Source organism: Taurulus bubalis (assembly GCF_910589615.1).
Source record: "Taurulus bubalis genome assembly, chromosome: 9".
Lineage (NCBI taxonomy): Eukaryota > Metazoa > Chordata > Actinopteri > Perciformes > Cottidae > Taurulus > Taurulus bubalis.
In genome coordinates, this window is record NC_136597.1 from 21,122,972 (window position 1) to 21,139,567 (window position 16,596).

Sequence of the window (16,596 nt, forward strand, 5' to 3'; positions counted from 1 at the left end):
AGAGCTTCCTGATAGGATATGCTGTCTTTTCCTGAAGTTCCTGAAAGATTACTTAAGCGGTGCATTATTAAGGCAAAAATGTGTTTCTGGGTCATGAAGGAAAGGAGGAGGCGGAGGACAAAACACACCCTAGGTTTGATTGCATTGTCATTTCCTCTGCTTAAACCAGAGGTCTTGCAATCAGCCGACGATGGAGCATCAAGGACTGAGAACTTGCACCAGCCGTGTTCCCAGTCACGGTGTGAGTCCTCCGGACACTGGAGGATCCCATCTGTAGGCCTGATAGAGGATTCAGCAACACAATAAGGTGGGGTAAACGCCAACCAGATGTTACCAGCCCCCACCTCCCCCTGTGCCTCCCCCCCAGCCATTGATGGACAAGCCAGGCTTTTTTAGATCTCCCTTGCATTTCAAAGGCGAGGTCAGCATTCGGGCTCAGAGGTCAGCAGTTGCTCTGCAGAGGTGATGCTGTCGGACACGTTATGAAGCCTAAAGGCCCCTGAATGCATTTGTATAGAGATCTGTACGATTAAATTACAGGGTAACCCTGGTACCCAATATTGTGTGCTTGTACAGTCTTCATGCCTCTAAGTACAGTACAATTTTGAGGTACATTTTAGTAGTATATCTAATTGATGCTATACTCCACTTCAGTCCAGAGCGTTTTTTTAAACTTCTCATTCCATTATTTATTTGACAGCTATAATTATAGTTACTTTGCAGATTCTGATTTTTACAGACTAAACATATCTTATAAAAGACAATGCATTGTCATAGATCAAACTACCAAACAGTGTGTAATTCCAACAGCACAAAAGCTACAGTACAACATTCAGCGTTTTATACAGTCACAAACCCAGTGATATCCAGCATTCACAAAATACAGAAAAGAAGTTCATACAAAAGCAAAAATAATTGCTTTTGACAAAGTGGTGCTACATGGGATGTTTAGTATTTTTGCTTGAAAAATTATCATTTTAAACAATGATTAAGTATATTTGTGGACTCATTTTCGTTTGATCAACTATCCAACTAGGAGAGGCTCATAATTCCATCTCTGATCTCCATGAAGTATCTATTTGCTCACTCAAACAACTGTATTGCATAATATTAAAGATGTCCCTTTACGGCTGCAACCCTCATTAATGGGAATTTCTAAGTGTCTTGTCATTAAATACCCATATCTATATGAATGACAATAATACATTTTCGATATTAAAGATGGTTGGCTTTGAAAACTGTCTGTAAAACAAACCTTTGTAGTAATGGACTTGTTAAAGAGGGCCTGTGGGGTTTAACAGGTTAATCATTAATCACACTGGTCATCTGTATGCATGTCCAGCCTTGTTCGCTGCTCTCTTGCTCACTTTCCTCTCCACTCTTTGAGCACTGAGTCCCTCCTCAGCCCTGGGCCCGATGGAGAGCTGGACACCCCGGTTTGTACCTGACACTGAGGTCAGTGGTAATCACCCCAAACGCTGCCAAAACCACTTTCTGAGTGATATACTTGTAGGCTTGTTGTTGTTGTGTTTGTTGTTGTTGTTGTTGTTGTTGACTGTCACATGGAAAGAGATACAAAAAATGAACATGTTGTCCCCTCATTAAGAGAGGCAAAGTGGTCCTTGGGCTTCTTTAATTTGCTCCCAGAGGAGGCTGTTATTTATGTATTCAGTTGTGTTCAGCTTTGCCCCTTTCTGCTCCATTCCTCCATTTTTCTTTTTACTTTTTTTTTTTTTTTAGTAGGACACTGTTTCCCCAGTAACTAGGCCTCCAATCCACCGGCCAGCTGCAGATTAGTTCAGGGGTGGAGGGTTTAGGTGGGTGGGGGATGCAGAGGAGGGGGTGATGATGGAAAATGGAGAGAGAGAGAGAGAGAGAGAGAAGCGAGGAGGAGGGAGGAAAGGGAGGGGGGTGGGAAAAGTTTGAGAGAGAGAGAGAGAGAGAGAGAAGGGGCCGGCGTCATTGAGAGATAGGAGTCCGAATGAGTGTTTCAGAGCCGTGAGTGGAGAGAAAGAGCTGTAAACAGTCCGGCGCAGAGGCCGGACGGGAGGAGGGATCTCTCTGACTTTGTGCCTCTTTTCAAACTTCTCGCGTCCTCCGTGTGCGCGAGGTGCAGGCGGGGGCTATGCAAAGCGAGAGAGGTCGGTGGCTGCAGGGGTAGCGGTGTACGAGCCGGGGAGAGGGGGAAGAAAGAAAGAAGGAAGGAAGGCGAGCTACTTGGAAGGAAAGGAACCATGCAAGTGGATGCTGTCTTCTGCGGGGTCAGGTTACGCAAAATGAGAAACTACTCTGAGGGCACTTCATCAGGGCTCACCCACATCAGAAAGGTAACGTGGAGAGTGCGCATGTGTCAGCAGTGTTGGAGCAAAACGTGTTGATTGATTTCCACACATAGAGATTTGGTTATATTGAGTTTTAAACTTATTTTTTTATTTTTTTGCAAGAGCCTTCATCTTCACGCATGTGCATCAACTTTGCATTCTCTCCTATTTTCTGCAGTCTAAATGTGCATGCGCGTACGTGACCTTGAATGTGTCAGGATGCGTGTGTGTGTATGTGTGCGTCCAATGTACAGAATGTACTCCTATGCTTGTCTAAAGCAATACGGATGGTGCATGTTAGGATGTGGTTTTGTCCGTGTTTATTTGAGCCGTATTTCACTCTGGACTGCTGTGGCTCCAGTTAAAGTATTCCTCAAGTAGCCGGTCTCTAACTGTCTGCACCAAGTCCATTACTGCTGCCCACAAGAGACTCATCTACCTCACTGAAGTAGCTGAGTTCACATGAACACACACACACACACACACACACACACACACACACACACACACACACACACACACACACACACACACACACACACACAATGGCTGTCGGCTCTCATCTGCTTATTCAATGAAAACAAGGTGTAGAAAGATAGTTTGGTGACCATTTGGAGAACACTGAGAGCAGCATATTCCAAAACCGGCTGGTTAAAGGGGGAGAGGGAGGACTGAGCAGAGGAGAGGATAAGATGAGCATTCTTCACTGTGAACAAAGGCACCTCTTCATGCAGAGTCTGCAGCCGCTGTATTGTCGTGATGGGGCCGGCAAGCCGGGGTGGGGACCTCCCCAGGGAGGACAGAGGAGTTCAGGTGGCTCCAAAAAAAGAGTCTGCTTTTAGGGATAACAAATGGTTTGGGGATTCACAACCAGCTATGGTGGAAACTGTGCAGTTGTGTTTGAAAGCTTACATTGGACCTGTGGTCATTCACACAGCTCAGGTTTTTTAACAGACAAATAGGATGCCAGTATGATGGATGTCTAAGACGTGGGATAGTGTTTCAATTGATGGCCGATTGCTGACAGTTTTTACATGATGTTATTTGACCACCTTCCTCATTGTGGCTTTGGAAATACTCTAATCCGCAGGAAGTGAGGCATTTTGAATTTCAAGCATCAGTGTTTGTTTTGACTATATAACTGAGCTGGAAAACAGCACTACGTGCAACATCCTTTTTAACAAATGAATGAATGAAACAGATATCACAATAGTGACCCCCCCCCCCCCCCCCCCCCCGGTTTATAATATCAAAAGGTGAGCTACTGTTTGAATGTAACTTGGTTATACTGTATGGTCCAGGAGCAATACAAAGGACAATGATTCATATCCTTTACCGACAAAAGATCCAGCCCGACTTGTAATTGCCCCATGTGGAGTTTGCATTGTAAACAATCACAATGTAGTTTATTTCTCAGCAGAATGCACCCTTAACGCCTACCAACCAGCTTGAATGCATTTCCTACCTCATAAAACATTGGCATATGTTTTCTTCGATGTTTGGAAATATTGCGAAACTTCCAAGACAAACATCTTCTCTGATTTGCCATATTGTTACTTTACTGACCCAAACTGACAATATGTGGAACTGCAGGACAGGGTTTTCTTGACCCTTTGCTTCAATTGACATGGCTGTTTTAAAACAAATTTAAACACCAGTTTTATTTACTAATGGCTTGGGCAAGTTAATATACATTCCTGACTATGCTATACTATTGACTTGTTTGCCCACCTTCTTATGGCCCTCTGCAAGAAGACACCCGTAATGTCCTACGCCTTTGCTTGTGGCATGCATAAGCAATGTGTTATTTCTGCACTTGCTGGTAGAACTCGTGATACAAGCAATATAGAAACAATTTCATTCAGTTTCATTAAAAAACTCCACAGGGCACCGTGACGCTTTTTACACATCCATGTATCCGTGTTGCGACCACATCGCTTCATTGGGGGTACCGGATCGTCTGCTGCATGTCAAACCTCAAACCACAATGCAACAGGAATCTCTTCTGTGTCCTATAAGCAATGACCCAAAAGAGATGGTTATCAACCAGCCAACATAATCCATCTCAGCAGCTTCCTTGGCCCTTTTAGTTCAACCATGCTGGGCAATGATTAAACCCAAGAACAAGACCCACGGTGACGTGCAACAGTGGAACATTTGATTTTATATTCTTCATCGTAATAGCAGCTGAAGTGCTCTTTTCATTTTGGCATCACAGCTTCCGCAGGTCAGTATTGTTTTTTACGAACCACAAATCAACATTCCTCTGCTCTCCTGTGTCTGTCTGTCCTGGCGTTGTATTTACTTAACTGGCTTAAGTTGAGAGTTTATTGAATTGAGACTGGCTGACTCTCCGGCGCTGTGAGGAGAAGGTTTATAGAGTTGGAGATAAAGACAGAGGGACTGTCTGTCTGCTCGTCAGCGAGGTAATAAGTGGGTTGCAATCTTGCAAAGGGGCTCTGGTGTGTGTGTGTGTGTGTGTGTGTGTGTGTGGTACCAATGTTACTATCACACACACAGTCTGTCAGATTGGGTCAGTTGTTTACATTCTGAGTCAGGGGCAGAGGCTAACTGTCTACACGACTGCTGTGCAAAACAATGTGCACTGTGGTGGAAAAGAGGGTATTTGTGACCTTGTGTTCTTCCCTCACAGAATATTCACTCTCAGTGCCTCGATCTTCCTCCTTGAGTGATTAATTTTGCTCTCATTTTGCACAACATACTCTGTTTCTTTCCCTTCTTTCCCTTCTTTCACGCCCATTTCTGGACACGTCTTGTCATCACTCTCCGTGACTCATGATCCCTCGCATAAACACACCCCGACATATCAACACATGCAACACACGAGGCCTTAAATCTATTAAGTAGAGGTTCACAGATTCTTTTCACATTAGCATGCATGCTTTGTTTGAAAACTCAAACGGCAGATGTTTAGCACCGTGACTAAGTCTGTCGTCTCTCGCAACTGAATCGGCGTGTTATTTCTTTCTCGGAAACATGCTGCAGTGGAGAAATCAGCCTTGATGATTGGTATGAGTCACGAGAGTGCAAATTCATCCAGGAAAACAGTGTTTAGCTTCATGTTGACGCGATGGCCCTCAATTTACAAGATAGTTAACTATTAGATGCCAGTTCTACTTGCAGACACACAGAAGTATCCATATTTCTGTTGTCATGCGAAAACGTGATTACCTTGGTTATTTTTCACGGTTTAACTTTACATTTCCTCCTGGGTTGTGTGTGTGTGTGTGTGTGTGTGTGTGTGTGTGTGTGTGTGTGTGTGTGTGTGTGTGTGTGTGTGTGTGTGTGTGTTAGCGGATGCAGCCAGTGACATCTGTCTCCTCTATTCTTTTCTGCTCAGAAACGTGACAGCAGGCCTTTAGGAGGTTACAGCCTGCATACCCCTCCTCTTACAGGAACTGGCTTTTGACAGGCACTCTGCGGGGGCGGCCCGCAACTTAAAGACCCCACCGGGCCAATCTCCTGCCGTCCCCGAGCTGCTGTTGTCACCACGGAGACGCACTCAGAAAGAATGTGTCCTGTGGTGATGGTGAAAGAATTCCTCTTGTTTCAAAGATATGGTGGGGGACGTATTGTCTGTGATGTTGGGAGATGGCCATGGGTTTAGTCATGATCAAACCAAACCCCCCCCCCCCCCCCCCCCCCACATACCACACACACACACACACACACACACACACACACACACACACACACACACACACACACACACATACCCACACATACACACATACACAGATGCATGGTTAATGCATACCAGCTTAGACACTAGTAATCTTATTAGAGTCAAACCAACACATATTTAAATACATGCATGGATAATGCATCCCATTACACTGGACACTGGAGACATTTATCCAGTTGGCAGCTGGCCATGTTTTTTTCATTCGATGCACCCATATCCCTGACACACATATGCGCTCACTTTCTTTCAAAGCCTGTTTCTTGCAAGCTGTTTCGTCTGTCTGGCAGTTTCACTTCATGTGTCTTAAGTTGTATTAATAAGAATTCAGACCACGGCTTAAGAGAAAATGGTTGCTGCGACTCTAATTGGGACATTTAACAGGACATGGCAGTTTAAAACCCTGTCTTACTGCATCGTTCACACAGACAACAGTACAGAATGTGGATCGCTGAGCTCAGTCTGGAGAGATTGGTGAAGACAGAGGCAGCTTCAGTTTAATAGCAGGGTGTTAGATGTGGGCCGAGAGAACCTTCACAGCAAACCGATGCTGATGAAGACCATCTTAAAGCCGATGGTTTCGAGCCTGGTTTGGCTTTGCAGGTCTTGCCCACTGGCTCTGGCAGCGTGTGGCGGTGGCATAAACCCCAACCCTCCTCCTCCTCCTCCTCCAGAAAACACGCACAACCACATGCAGGAAAACGGGCACAGAGCGATGCAAACGCAGACGTGGAAATATACAACAGAACCTGCACAGACGCATGGACACACTGCACTTGCACGTGAACATGCATTTACCATTTGTTTGACGTCCCCAGTTTGGAAAAAAGAAGTTGCATGTGGGCGAAGGCTGCCGTCTGGAAAGGAATGCGTCCATCTGGGTTCAAAGTGTAACTCTAATGTGGCCGTACAGCTCGTTGATTTAGGCTCCGGTTGCCATGTTATAATGAGCATTCCAAGCAAAATGGGAAAAAGTTTGCCGCATGCTTTGTTAGTTTGGCCGTGTGCAGCATGTGCGTGTGATATTCAGGATGGAAAAACTGTAAAAGCAACGGCCTTCAAATCATCATACTCCTGCTCTTATATTCTTCTCTTCCCTTCGTCTTTCTCTTGCAGCCATGACTGAGAATGTGAAAAATGTTGTTTACCTGTCAATTTAGGGATCCACTCTATAATGAGAATTAAAACAATGTCTGGAGCTTCATCCGAGTGTAACAACTTAATGAGTAGATACTGCAGACACACTGCAGACACAAAGAAGCTTCGATCGTCCCAAATCATCTCTAAACACGGTCTTGTTAAGCTCTAGAGCTGGGAAAGTAGTAGTTTTCTCTTTGTCTGTCTGTAGTGTAATGATGGCTACAATAATGTCATCTTTCTTATGCTGCTATAGAGTGTCCGCTTGTAGTCAGTCCTTTTGAAATTCTTTATAGGTGTCTTATTCAGATAGGGATCGCCTCAAAATCATCAATTCTTGTATAAACAATCTTTTATCCTTGTGTTATTGCCCAGCATGTTGCAGTTGCTCGCATTTAGTCTTTGCTAACTGCCTACAATTAGAACTACAAAGTGCATTAGCCATATGTTAAGTACTATTTGTCCAGAGTAGATGACGATGGAAACCCACACCTTTTAAGACCAGTTTAGTTTGGCTTGCTTCGGCAGTGCTAAACACCCCTCTCCATTTCACTCAGTTTTTTTGTCCACTGGCGGTCTTGGCTCGGGCTCACAGTTGTCGGTCACGGGGTGTGTGGAGGTCAAAAAACGCCGACTCCGACTCTGACTCTGACTCTGGAGTTATACTCTCCGGAAGAGCACTTTCCCAAGCTCTCGCCTCGCTCGGCTCCCCCGGGGACTGACGGGCGAATTATAAAAATATGTTTCTGTGCAGGCGTGCAGGAGAGCAGGGATGGGACGGGGGAGCTCTGGTGGGAATTCTCAAGCGGAACCCTTAAAATGTAAAGGGGAGGGGGGGAACAGGAAGGAGAAAGAGAAGAGAGGATTTTGGCTTTGGAGCTCAGCTCAAGAGACTGCGGCTTGGAGGAGAAATTTGATCTGGGGCCCAGAGAATAATGTCAGTGTGCTGAAGAAGCCAGGTTATTGTTGAAAGGATCTGCAGGTCCACTCACTGCTGTGCGTTTTACTGTGGCCGAGCCTGTTTTAGAGAGCAAAGGTTTTACCATTAGGCTCAAAAATCCCACATTGTGTGTCAGCGCAATGTAATATCAGATGCTATAAATACCTCTCACTGTTGGGAGTCTGTTTTCCCATTGAATGCTGGTGTATTCAATGACACTTCCTTACATGTAAAATCAAGGCCTTCTGGGAGTTGTTAACAGTCGAGACAGGCGTTGTCTGGGGTCTAAGACATGCCATGTCTGTGCCCTTTTGTTTAAAGGAATAGTTCAACAGAATACAGCTTTGTTTGCAGACGACAGAATGAATATGTGCGTATCACCTGTGGCTGTTTATGAATTACCTTGTCCATTGAAATGTATCACTGCCTGCCAAATAGTAAGGCTCATTGCCAGGAAGAGCTCTATGGCCTCTTTTGCTTGGCGAGCTTTCCTGTCAATGGCCTTACTTACACTGTCAGTGATGATTTATGCTGGCTGCAACCACAGGACTCCAACCGCAGGTGCACCTACACCAAGGTGTCTCACTGCCAGATGAGCCCATGATGTGTGCACTAATTTGTCTCTGGAATGAAATGAGCTGAATACCTAAAAAAGTAAATAATCCGAATTGGAATAGATTTGTTGTCCAACACGAATAGATGGACATTTTACTTTTACCACACTCTGTGAGGCTGTGCTTAGGCACAACAGTGCCGCAATGTAAATGCTAAGGACAGCAAGCTGTCGCTCTCACGATGCCATCTTAATTTACCGGGAAGCATGCTAACAATTAGCACTAACATGACAGAATCTCTGTCCCTATTTTCAGGGCAATCCATCCAACAGTTGGCACTACAGTCAGGAAAAATCATTAGAATGCATCATCTGAGAACTATAATTATCTGTACAAACTCTGCTGCCAATCCATCAAGTAGATGTTGAGATATTCCACTGGGTAAGTGAAGAGTTTGACCTGCTAGCGGCAGAAGAGGAAAACATCACATGGTTTCCAAAGTGTCTGGGGAGATATATCTTCATAGCTATCCATCCAATAGTTGTTGAGATATACGAGTTTGGACCAAAGCGGTGGATTGATCAAGCGACCAACTTAGTGACAGACCGACAACTCGATTTTACAAGTGAAAGTGTAAAATCACTTTCACAAATGGAAAAAGAGAACTTCAAATCCGGCTTAGTCTTTCACCACAGCACACCTGGCCAACCAGTTATTGCGTAAAGCATACGCAATAACCATTCAAGCATTGTGGTTTCAAATGCTGTGAGACAATCCAACAAGCACTTTCGGGTCGAAACATACTGAGGCCTCTATAGCGTCACAGAATCTTTCGACGTTGGCTGAAGCTAGACTACCACATTTTCGGGTTTTGACAGAAGCAGTGTGGGATGGGGGGGTTGTGTAGGCCGAAGAGAGAGCTGTTTGAAAGCAAGCCCTGGGATGTGTTGGCATGGGCACTGGTCTGTGGAGCCAGCAGGGTAATTGGGAGCAGACTGGGGAGTCAGGAGCTCTGCTGATGGGAGCTCTCTGTCTGTGGCGGAGGAGGGGCTGACATGTCTGTGGGAGGGAGTCGAAGGACAGATGCGCCGACCCTGCAAAGAGACGTAACGCGACACCCGCTCCCAGATGGGGGGATAGAGAGAGATTTGTTTGCTCTGCCTCCAAGACGGATTCATCCTCCTCCATTTTTCTCTTCTCCTTGTGATGATCTTGTCTTCCTCTCAGGTCGAGAGGCTTCTCCTCTCTTCATTGAGCGAGTGAAGGCCTCTCATGTATTTGTTGGCGCTAGGTAAAAGCCATAGTGGAGGTGGAAGAATTCAATCTTATTCGCACCGGGTCAGTCCAGGTTTAAGAAACTCTTCTGTGCTTAAAAGCTTCCGCAAATCTTTTTCAATTATCCACTTAATTTTCACCTTTTGTCAGGCCAACAATGTCAGCGATTCCCCCTCCAAACTTGTATTCCTAGAAGGGCTTATCACTTTGAAGACTTTAGGGCATCATTACCCTGCAAGCCGCACCATTTGCAGTCAGTGGAATGTGGAATGGAAGCCACAAACTCCAAAGGGAAAGGGAGACCTTCTCCATTAAAGCCCTGTGGTTAAACTGTTACGGGATGATCATTTGTAAACTCTGACAGGTGGAGAGAGTGGAAAGGACTTTGGGAGGATTTTGCTGAGTTTGTCTGGAGTTTTCCTTCCGTTTGCTGCCATTTTGACCTTGTGGTAGTCAGAGCTGTCCCATTTATCACCAGCGAACTAAAGTTCTCTATGTGGTGAACTCTTAAGCCAAAAAAAACCTTCCTGTGCAAAAGTTTGATGACTTCATTTCAGAAGACACAGAAGGGTCAGCCTTACTCCAACTTCCTGCAAATCACATCTCACTTCCTGTTAGTTTGTGGGCACAAACACACACAAGAAAATACCTATTCATTTAATGCATGTGCTGCTTAAATGGTGTATCATCCTGTCCCTTGGTTGTGCATGTGCACCATAATTACATCCATAGCGGCTTCCTCTGTGGCCCCACTTATAATTAGGGTTTGTTTATACGTTTTCTGAGGTAATATTTTGGCCCATTCTTCCAGCTCCCAGTGGGATAGACTGTAGACACCCAGGCCGTCAGAGTCTCAGTAATAAACGGCAACCACAATAACAAGAAATGCTACATGTGTGGCGTTAGAAATACAACAATGGACACTGTTGTGTTTGTGGATTGATAAGCAAAAATACATGCAGGGAGAAATTAATTGTTTGTGGTATCCCCCATCAGTTCCTGTCTGGTTCTGTGGTAAACCCAGTTTCTATGCTGTCTCACATCCATCCTCTCCTAACAATGGAGGGAGCAGGGGGAGAAGCGGAGGGGCAAGAGGACACGGCACAGCAGGCCAGGAGGACTATAAGTTTGAATGGCACGTAGAACAAATTCAACGAGTGTGCAGCTTCCAAGCTTGTAACACACTTTCTTGCTGTCAATCGCGTGTATGGGCAGATATATACACACACAGATACAGGCACACATAGTCATAGAATTGGCCTGTTTGGCTCATGTCCAAGGACTTGCTATGAAATCAGCTTGGGAAAGCAGCAGGGGCCCTGAACAGGACACAGAGACAGAAACAGAGAGGGAAAGAGAGAGAGGGAGACGGCAGGGCCCAGATAAAATTCCATTGTTTATTTGCCCGACCCTCTCCTCCCCTCCTCCTCTCCATACATCCTTTCCTTTACCATCAACCCTTCCTTTTCTACTTCTCCTGGAATCAAGCAAAAACCGGGCAAAAGCCGACCAGGTCAAGGCAGCGTGTCAGTCACTGTGAAATCCCCATACGTCCCGTCAGATCTGGCAACCTTGCAGCGCTCACAACAAATTGGCCGTACATGAATAACCTCTGACGTACATTTCAGCATGAAAGAGAACGAGGGGGCTATAAGGATTAAAAACAACTCCTCCTCCATCATACTTGTGTCTCCGCAACTCCGGGACTGAGTGGGAATGAAAGAGAGAAATGAACAGAGTGAAAGACGGGGAGGAAAAAAGTAGCCAAGTTTGCCGTTTGCAGTTTCCAGAGAGAGCAGGCTAAATGTGCAGTGCTGCGGTAAATTGATTGCAGGCCAGGCTTTTGGCACATGCTATAATGAGCCACTTCTAGTAGGGGACAGGGTCCTTAACTCAACGTGGGTGCAGAAAGAAAATAAATAAATATTTTTTTTCTTTCTTCATTGCATTATATAATTCCCATTTTGAGCTATCGTGTTCTCTCCTCATCCCCGTTTTACATCAAACCTCACTCACAAATGCCAAGTGGTTTAGGGGCTGCCTCTTTTTGTTTGCGCTCCGTGTGTTATGTGACTTCATGTCCTGATAAGTGTGAAATGCAGCGTGGGCTGTGAGCGACTTTGCCCTTTTTAGGTATTTCGAAATGACAGAGAGCTAAAGAGAGCAGTTTTGGGAAGAACAAGCATTGGATGGTGATGTCATGGTGTTAGCTGTTTCTTGCAGGGCTGGACAGAGGGATGGAGGGACGGAGGGATAGAGGGGATGAAATCTTTATGAAAAGCAGCTGTTGGGGAGAGGCAGGCAAGCAGGCCTCCAGAGCACTACAGCAGCAGCAGCCAGCAGCTCGCTGACAACAATTCAAAGGCCTGATAAAGCTACGAAACACTGACAGCACACACCTGCATACAGCAACACTTTCTCAGATTATCACAGAGAGTTAACACAACAAAGATGCAAACCAAAAAGGCCCACTCACAATATCTCTGTCTGATACTGTAAAGAGAGATATTTGTATAGTTTATCACTGACTAAAGGATTCTCATGTCACCAGTCCTGATTGATGACAAAGCGGTTACAAGCTACTTCATACTGTAACTGACACAGCTTGAGGAACTTGCTGTGGAAAATGTGGTGTGTGTGAGTGTGTCATCACATTGCCATTGTGTGAGTCCGGGCTGATTCTTTTATTCCCTCGATGAATCCAACGTTGTGTGAGTTCGGTATAACAAAAACCAGTTGGGCTGTCATCTAAGAAAGTCTGCATGTTTGTGCTACTGAGTAATCTGTGAGCAAAACTTTGTGAATTACGGATTAATTTACAGCTCTATGACCGGGCTAAAGTCAAATATTGTTTAGTTTTCACGGGGTGACTGATCAGTGGAGCTTGGAGTCGATGTCGTGGCTTGGTCTGTGGAGACCTGGCGTTTGGGGGGCCTTTGGTCTGTTCGTCATCTAGGGTTCCTAGATGTGTATATCTGACAGTTACACTAATCATAATCATCCCATCTCAAATGGCTCCTTAGAATGAAATAGTCCGAATGGCTGTCTGTCGTTTGGGCTGTTTGTTCATCTGTCCACCCCTTTGTCCTGATGCGTTGTTCATTTACTGAGTCCTCATCTTTTGTCTTCTTTACTTCAGTGTGACAGGTGACCTCTGAAGTTCTAACAGTACACATTTAAATGGTACATGCTTAAACATGAGCATATCAGCGCTTTAGTTAGCACCTCAAAGAACAGCATAGCCTCTTTGTCTAAAGCTGCCTTGATGTTTCATTAAAAGTGTTTGTGAACAGATTGGGATTCACACTCACTTCACACAGCTATTGGCCAGGTGTGTGCAGATGAGAAAGTAAGCAGAGTTTGAACCTCTCTCTCTCTCTCTGACTTTTTTCTTTACACAACTTGTTCTGTCACAAACCACGAGAGACTGGATAGAAATGTGCACCATTATCTCCATATTAAACATCTTGTTACATCTCGCCTCTCTCTATGACGGCAGGTCTTTTTTTCCCGCCTCCACATAAGGCCGTTCGGAACGGTTGCCTTCTGACAACGGTCTGAAAATGTAGAGCTGATATGTCCCATGATAGCCACTGAATAGAGGAGGATCAGCCCTTTGGATAAATGGTCCCTCCAGTGCTACCCTCAGGTCAAACCTTGCCGCGTTTGGCCCAAAAAATACCCAAATTTCCTCTAGTTAAATTTCCTCTAGTTAGAGCAGCCTTGATTACTTTAAGATTGTATTTATTACATTAACACAACGCCATGATTCAACCTTTACGCCTAAACAAACAACAAACATCCCTCTCTCTCTGCGGTGTGTTTGAGTACATGTTTGTAATAATCTGTCCGTGGCCAGATACCCAGTGTCCATCCGCTGATAGAAATCTCCCGCAAGGTTTGTTATGCAACTGATGCTTGGCTCTGATGCCCTGCATCTGACCCCGACTGACGTTATCTCTATCGAGTAAAGGCTTCAAGGCAATTAAGACTGTGTGCTGTTCACTGAGCACCAATCCGTTTTTATCTGAGGCCAGAAGGAGGGTATCCTTTATGGAATATATCGTTGTAAAGTCTTCATCTGAAGATCATTAAGAAAATAAGATAAAACCAACTCTAGTCAGCAGGGGATTCTGGCTATGGAAGGACTGAATGACTCTTTTAATATCAAACATCAAACATATTGTGTCTTATATTCATCCTAACACATTCTCCACTGCCATCTTCTCCACCCAGCTGCTGAACACCACTTCCTCCGCCACAGTGTCAGTGGCCTGTCACACCTCACAGGGCTGAGGCTGAAGGGGGCAGTTTCCTGTGATGTTTTTATTGGCCTCAACAGATGGCTTCCCTCAGCCTCTGCATTGTTATGGTGGCCATCTTGCTCTGAGGGTCAGGGTTAACAATAGTTGCCAATAGCTGTCGGAGACAAAAGCCTTCGCCGCTCCCGAAAAGAGTTTCCTCAGTAACCGAACGCTGTAAAACTAGCAATGCTGTCAAAATTGACTGCTTTTACGAGGCTGCTTCTTCTTAGGTTCGGGCGGGTGCGGCAAAGCACTCTCTTGCATGTGTCAAGTTTGAATTCAGTCTGAATTGTGTGAAAATACCAAATTACCTTTTAGGGCACTGGCGTCTCCAACCCTGGGGCTCCAAACAATGAAATGGGACAGCCTAAAAGCTGACACTGTTTTAACAGGGCAAGAGTATACTTGTATTATTCTTTGCAATATCCACTTTCCTCTTTAGTTTTGACAACCCCTGTCTCCCCACCACCCCAACGTTCCTCTCCCCACTGTGATATACAACACCCTCCCCAAGCTAGAGAAAAATTAAACTGTAAAACTAGGAGGCTCTACACATTCTTTACAGTCCCTCTTGCCCACCCTCCTTTCCACGCAGGATTTCTGTTCTTCATTTCTGTGTTGGATTTTTAGTAAGGAGAAAAAAAATCAAGAGGGGGAGGAAGGGAAAAATATCGGTTGATGTTTCCCCTCAAACATGTGACCTCTGCTCGGCTCACAGCTGAAAATAATTTGGGCCCACAGGCCGGTGGATGGTTGACGCAAACTCTCCTCCTCCTCCTCGTCCTCCTCCTCCTCTCTCTGGGGGGGCTGAAGACAAAGCAATGGACGGCTGTAAGTTGAGCTGAGAGAATAGAAGCTAAAAAAAAAAACGCATTGTACTTTTAGTCTACTTCGTACCAGACGAGGCCGCAAATTTTCCGTAGTGTCCTGTTGATCTTTCATTCTGGAAGAGGAAAAAAAGGAAAAGCCCTGAGTAATTCCAAAACACTGGACCCAGAGGGCCAATTATGTTGTTAACTCAGGGAAGAGTTCAGCTATTTGGCTGCAATTTTTTTTTCTTTACGTAATCCATTGAAATTGTGGCTCTTTTTCTGACTGCCAGTTATAACAATGATTTGTGGAATTCAGCTGAACACGGGTCACATAGGCAGGGGGGGCAACGGAGAGAAATGTCACGGTTAGGTAATGCAGGTTTACTGGGAGAAGATCGAAGTGGGGGGATTAGGTCCAGGCTGTGCACAGGAAATGTTTAACGGCCTACGGATACCCTAAAGTATCCCAGCACATCTGGTTGAAGTCACACATGCACACACACATCCATAATTTGGTCTGGAGTATGAAAGATTTGGCAGGATGTGTTGATCTCTGTAGGTGTGTTTTTATATGAGGTTTTTCGTTTTGAGTATGCAGCCGGGTGGCAAAGCATGTATTAGTGTCTCTGTGAATTTACTTAAGAACAAATGTGTGAATACCTGCCAACAGGAGTAAGACCTGACCTTTCCCCCTCTTCTATGTTAACCACATCTGAGCCAGACAGAGGCTAGGCCCTTTAGCTTCATGCCAACCCTCCACAACCATTTATAGGCTAGCTCATGAGCGCTGTGCACCAGCGGCTCTAATTCACTGTTACATACGGAGGGTCTTTCTATGGTTCCAAGCGGATCTGGTTTCATTGTACTCTGACACATGTACCAAGTAATAATTTCTCCCTCTCACAGTCGCCTTGGCACTACTTGTCCATAATAAAGAGCTGAGAGAAATGTGAAGCGCTGGAAGACATTAAGGAAGCTACTTTCTGGAATGTAAGGAGAGTTTGCGGAGAGGACTTGAAGTGCAAAAACAAAATGTGTGCGCAGTTCTCGTTTTGAAAATACTCCAGAAATATGTTCTGGAAAAGACCAGACATTGAGTGATACCCTTAAAAAGTGGAACTCAGTGCCTTTCTCCATGTTTCCCCAATGGAGCTTAATTATATTGCAATGTGGAGTTTTAGTATATTCCATCAATTTTCCATAATGCCACATTGGTGCTGGATTATAATGTGGTTTGTCTGTTGAAGTTTTGTTTTTACGGGATGGCGTGAAACCTGTGAGGTCTGCTTCTCTGCTGCTTGGTTAAGAAAATGGGTTTTGCTTACCACCATGAATGAGAAGTTTGAGCTATTTGGTAGTTTCCCTCACACAGTAGAGTTATAATGTGTCCCACCGAAAGGATTCTTATGACCTAACTCTCATTTGTCAGTCTGTATGTCCGCCTATTTTTATGTATCATCTCCATATATATATATATATATATATATATATATATATATATATATATATATATATATATATATATATATATATATATATATATTCAACCG